Below are 6,137 nucleotides of genomic sequence, written 5' to 3'. Positions count from 1 at the left end.
TAAATGCTTTTCCCATTAATAGCCTGATGCCATATTAGCAGCTTCCTCGGTAAAAGGGCCCCATTTAGTCCAAGAGGAGGGGGGCATTGAGTAGTCTGCATTAGACAGAGGTTTATTCCTGTTTGTAAAGGATCCTGGGAACAGTATCAAGTCTCTACAGATTCCACCTTTCTCAGTTCTTGCTTAAGTGAGACAATCCTAAGAATAGGAACAACCTCTCAATTTCATGTTTCTAGACAAGGTAATCTTTTGAGGTTGTATTATAATAGAAACTTATTTTTGTAAGGCTTACATTAAAAAGTGGATTGTAGATAATGGATGACAATTTTCAAACTGTGGAATGTACTAGTCTTTTCTACAGAGTGGTGCAGTGAAAAGAATTCAAAGTCAAGTCAAATGATATAAGTTCAAATCCTGTGGCACTCACTGGTAGCGGGACCCTTGGGCAGGGGATTTAACCTCTGAGCCTCAGTTTTCTCTTTTAATGTGAATATAATTAATGTCTATGCCACAGGGTTACTTTTAAGATTAAATGGGAGAATGTATGTGAAATTGCTTGTCATATAGTAGATAATTAATATTGGGCTAATTAATAAATGACTTCCAAATATTCATTAAACTTTCTGTCCCTTTTATTTATTCTTGTCTTATCTAAAATATCCTGTTATAATCTAACATGATATCTGCAAATGTTTGTCTCATCAATTCTTGGATCTAGTTTCTACAATGTGGAGAGAAAGTGAGGTGTAGAAGAAACCCTATCCAGCAGGCTGTATAAACCAGATACTAGGATTTTGACTTTCAAAAGCTCTGAGTCATAAACTGATCACTGAAATGTCCTTACACAACAGTCCATATGTGGTTTAGAAAGATTCTAAAAGCAGCCTGATATTTCCCAGGGGGAGGAATCAGCCAAGAACAGAGAGTTCATGAAGTTAGAAACTCTCTGGGCTCATCTAACTCTGGGATATGAATCTGCAGATGCTGAACATGGTGGTAAACAGCTGAAGAAAGGAAGAGAAACTTCAGACAACTTAAACTTAAAATGTTGGAAAGATAAGCTGTCTTATTCTGATAATATTTCTCAAAGAATTTGAGGAAAAAAATGGAATTGACTTATTAGATGCTGCTGGTTGCAGAGACAACAGAAACCCTGAATTATTATTTGCCAGCAGAAAATAGATGCTACTTAATGTAATAATATCGACAAGATATTTATCTATAGTAAATATACTAGTAAAATCATTTAGATTTTTTGTACAAACCAAATTTCCCTTTTTATTTTTGATTAGCAGTGGAAAGACTCAGAAAGATCAATGGGAAAGGGACAAGGGATTGGCTGAGATGACTTCCTAAGTAGCAGAGTAGTAGGAGGTATAGACAAACACAGCAGAGGCTGGCATTGGATAGCTCACTCTCTCTTCCTTGTGCTGCTTTTCCACTCTCTTGCTCTCAGTCTCTTCTTCTATCATTTTTTCTTTCTACTGTGTGAAGATTTATTAAATAGAAAGGGAAACATTTTTGCATGTCCCTTCCCATCCCCCAACATTTTATTTTGAGATACCCATGGGAAATGTTTTTGACTCCCAGAGGTGTGTCCCAGAGTGTTAGTTCCCGAGGACACCATTACTTCTAGGAGAATGCTTGGTGTGGGCTTAGAGAACTCTCATTATCCACTTCTTGGGCCTCCTGAGTGAGGGCAATGGACCTGTTGGCGGTAAGCTATGGTGAGTTGTCCCTGAAGCTCTGAGGAACAGTGGAAAGTGATTGGTGGTGTGGAATACATAATATTTGCTTAGCCATCCACTGCCCAGTGAGTGCCAGGCAACTTGCCAGGCATGGGAGTTCAGAGGAAACACAAAGTCGTTCTTGTAACTAATCTGAGGGAAGTGACAGATATTTAGATGCTATTTCAGAGATCTGAAGAAAGCTGTAAGAGTAGAGGATGGGTAGCTACCTTGGGCAGGGAGTTTGTCACTAAAGGCTTCACTCAAGGAAGCAAACCCTCAAGCTCAGGAGGAGAGATGGAATTGGGCAGGTGAAGATGAGGATGTAGGGGAGGACACAGAGGCAAAGAGAATAAATAGTACATGCTGGGGCGCCTGGGTGGCGCAGTCGGTTAAGCGTCCGACTTCAGCCAGGTCACGATCTCGCGGTCCGTGAGTTTGAGCCCCGCGTCAGGCTCTGGGCTGATGGCTCAGAGCCTGGAGCCTGTTTCCGATTCTGTGTCTCCCTCTCTCTCTGCCCCTCCCCCGTTCATGCTCTGTCTCTCTCTGTCCCCCCCCCCAAAAAAAATAGTACATGCTAAGGCAGTGCAGTCTGAGTTTTCAGTCTGGCAGGCATGAGGGTGTACAGCTGAAGAAGAAAGCCTGGGTCCTGTGAGAGACCTTGTTGCCAAGTTGGGCATGGATTTTATCACTTACTCAACAGGGAATCAAGAGAAATTCTTAAGCAGTCAAATGAGATGATCAGATTTATTTCTTAGGAAAATAACTGGTGGCAGAATGAGAAGATTGGGGACAGGAAGGCCAATATAAAAATGACAAAACAGCAAACCAAAGCAAAACTAATATTCATACTCTTGGTATATATAAAGCTTGAATTTATTAAATGATTTCCCAATTCTCCATTTCTTTTAATTCAATCACAGAGAAATCAGTATCAATTTTTTAAAATGTTTATTTATTTAGAGAGAGAGAGAGAATGTGAGAGTGGTGGAGGGGCATAGAGAGAAAAAGAGGGAATCCCAAGGCAACTTCTACCCTGTCAGTGTAGAGCCTGACTTGGGGCTTGGTCCCATGAACCATGAGATCATGACCTGAGGTGAAATCAAGAGTTGGACGCTTAAGCACTGAGCGACCCAGGTGCTCAAAGTATCAAATTTATCTAAGGAGAGTAAATGTGATTATTTTTCTATTTACTATTACTTTTGGTTAATTTTGTAAGAAATATTGTAAGTAACCCATACTTTGGGTTTGCCTTTGAATCTTGTTGTTCTCTATTGAACTTGATTTGCATGTTTTGGGTGGATGACTATTGTTCCTGGACCGGAAGCTTGTCTTCAGGGGCAGCGTGAGCTGGTCACTTTCAAACAAAACACAAAGCAATTCAAAACCCTTGAAGAATAACGTGGATCTTCATTATCTGCCTTCTTGGAAGTATCTTAAGACCTGCATTGCTCTTTCCACATCTTAAATTCCTAACATTCCACTTTAGACATTGCTTTCTTCTTCCTCCCAAGTCTCTCCTCTGCTTCCTTAGTAATGAAATTCCTAAAATGTTGGGTGTAGCAATGTGCTCAGATATGCAGCTGTATCTCCTGATCTCTCTTGCAGAAAAGGGTAGTGGTCCATGAGAGGTGAATGGGGGTCTTATGGTGAGACTTTCAGAAAAGTACTTTACAGGACGCTGAATCAATTGGGATATGTGACCTTTGGTCTTCTTCCTTTTTCCTGATATCTGGAACATAGACTTGATGGTTGGAGATGCAGTGATCATCTTGCACCTATGAGGCATTTTTGAGGGTAAAAGCTATATGTTAAAAATGGTCTGGCAGAAAGATAGAAGGAGCCTGGTTCCTGACGATCATGGAGTTATCATTCCAGCCCTTAATTGTGTACTACCTCTGGATTTTTTTCATGAGAGAGAAATAGGCCCTTATTATATTTAAGCCAAGGTTATTTCAGATGTGTTACTAGCAACTAAATATATTTCTAAGTGGTACAACCTCCACAGACTTTGAAAGTAAAATCTGACAATCCTGGCATGAATGCATTGACATTATTAATCAATCAAAAAATATATTTCCTTATTTTCATCACTTTGATAGTCTGTAACTTGTCACGGCAATATTGCTTTTTCCCTTTTTGTCCTATTGCTATGCAGATACATTTTGATTTCCTGTTACTTATCCTAACTCTAGTATTTATTCTATGTCTTCCTATTCATATGTTCTCTTTTATTTGTCTCTGTTTCTCATATGAAATGGCTTTGGATTTCTTGTATTTCTTAACTCAGACTTATTTATTATTGATAGTTGTAAGCTTCTAATTACTTCATTAGGTCTTTAAGGAGTTCATCTCTGAACATTTACATTTTGAAATATATATTCTGAAATGATAAATGCTTTATTTTTATATCTTCTTTACATCACTATTGAAGCCTTATGAAATACGTACATGAGTAAGTTATATTAATTAGTTTTACTTTAGGGTAGCATTGTTAATAAAGAGGTTATTGGGTCTAATTGGGTTGAGCAATACTTTTCTAGACCCATGCTACCCAAAATGTCTGCTTCTCTAGGCTGAAATGGGCTGGTCCCTGAGGCAGGTCTGCATCCAGGTGGCGCTTAAAGTGATGGAGACTTATCCATCTACTGAAAAGAATGAAGCATTGGTTAGTGAGAGGCTGTCCTAAATGACCTTGTCCACAAGGCATGCAATTAAGGGTTTCTCTTTTGCTTGAGTTTGATTTATCCCTTCCTGTCTCATTTGAAGTTTATAGCATTATCGTTATTTTTTCTGTTGTGGTGTACCCTCTTCCATTCAGATTTATTGACACAAATAGCAACATCCTTAAATCTGTAAAAGTCTGTGTCCACATACCTTTTTCTGTTACTGTTCCTACTTCAGCACAGGAGCATTGGCTTCAAACTACTGACTTTTGTTGGTGTTACTGAGCATGGTGTGTGGTTACACATTACAATGGCCAGTGTCTTGTGGCTTACTTGACCTAATGCTCCTAAAAAAAAGATACTGGTACATGAGAATACTGAATCTATTCCTTGAAATATATGTTCCTTACCCTTTGTGTTTAAAAAGTTCAAAACTCGGGGCGCCTGGGTGGCTCAGTCGGTTAAGCGGCCGACTTCGGCTCAGGTCATGATCTCGCGGTCCTAGAGTTCGAGCCCCGCGTCGGGCTCTGTGCTGACAGCTCAGAGCCTGGAGCCTGTTTCAGATTCTGTGTCTCCCTCTCTCTGACCCTCCCCCATTCATGCTCTGTCTCTCTCTGTCTCAAAAATAAATAAACGTTAAAAAAAATAAAAAAAAATAAAAAGTTCAAAACTCATGGTCACTGCAAGTATAGTGTCTAGAAATAGACTAAAATCAGAGTGAAACATAAGGAGAGAAAGAACAATAGGCAATTTGAAATAGGAATAGAAGTAGAAATAACACTTCAAGGCAGAAAATCAAGCTGTGGTTCTTTTTTTTTAATTTAAATTTAAATTTTATTTTATTTTGAGAGAGAGAGAGAGAGAGAGAGAGAGAGCCTGAGGAAGTGGGGGAGGGCAGAGGGAGAGGGAGACAGAATCTTAAGCAGGTTCAATGCTCAGTGTGGGGGTGGGGGGGAAGAGTTTAAAACTATTAGGTGTTTGGCTCAAGCAGCAAATGGTAGCACCATTTCCTGAGATGGGGAGTCTGGGTGAAAGCAGAATTTTTTAGGAAAGCATGGAGCAAAGAGAAAACAGAGTCCCTATTTTACATTTTACATTTGAAGAGCCTTTTATATATTCTCATTTCTTCCTAAGAGAGATGATAAATACAGTAAAGCCATCATGGGTCTGTTTAATGCTACGAAACTTGTGGAACTTATATAGTGAATTATGAAATCATCATAGAGTGTTCTGTGTCTAGTTTGTTTTCCTAATGACCCTACATTTAAAATGATTTGCTTATTGTTTTTAGGGATTTTATTGAAGTGCTATACTGTGTCAACTTAATCAGACTGTTACAAGAAGAGTGGCCTGTACTTTGAAAACAGATGGAGGATACTCATGAGGAGAAATTGTTATTGGAACATAACCATGGATTTACTCTTCCCTTATGACTTTGAAGGAAGCAATACTGATGCATAATGGCAAACAAATGGTTGCCTAAATTTCTTGGCTATTTATTAAAGAGCTTATATTAGTCAGGGTAGACTATCTGCTATAACAAACTTAGACTTAAAAATTTAAATAGTTTATCCCAATAAATGTTTATATCTTGTTCAGGAAAGTCTAATATGGATGTTCCTGTTTGACGGGGAGACTTCACTGTGGTCACTTAGGGATATGGGCCACTTCTGGCTTGGTGCCCTCTGATGGAGCCTCTGCATTGGCTTGGGAGATAGGGAAGAGAATGAAGGCCAACCATGGA

This window comes from Neofelis nebulosa, chromosome 7 (assembly GCF_028018385.1).
Source record: "Neofelis nebulosa isolate mNeoNeb1 chromosome 7, mNeoNeb1.pri, whole genome shotgun sequence".
Lineage (NCBI taxonomy): Eukaryota > Metazoa > Chordata > Mammalia > Carnivora > Felidae > Neofelis > Neofelis nebulosa.
This window is presented reverse-complemented; position numbering follows the sequence as displayed.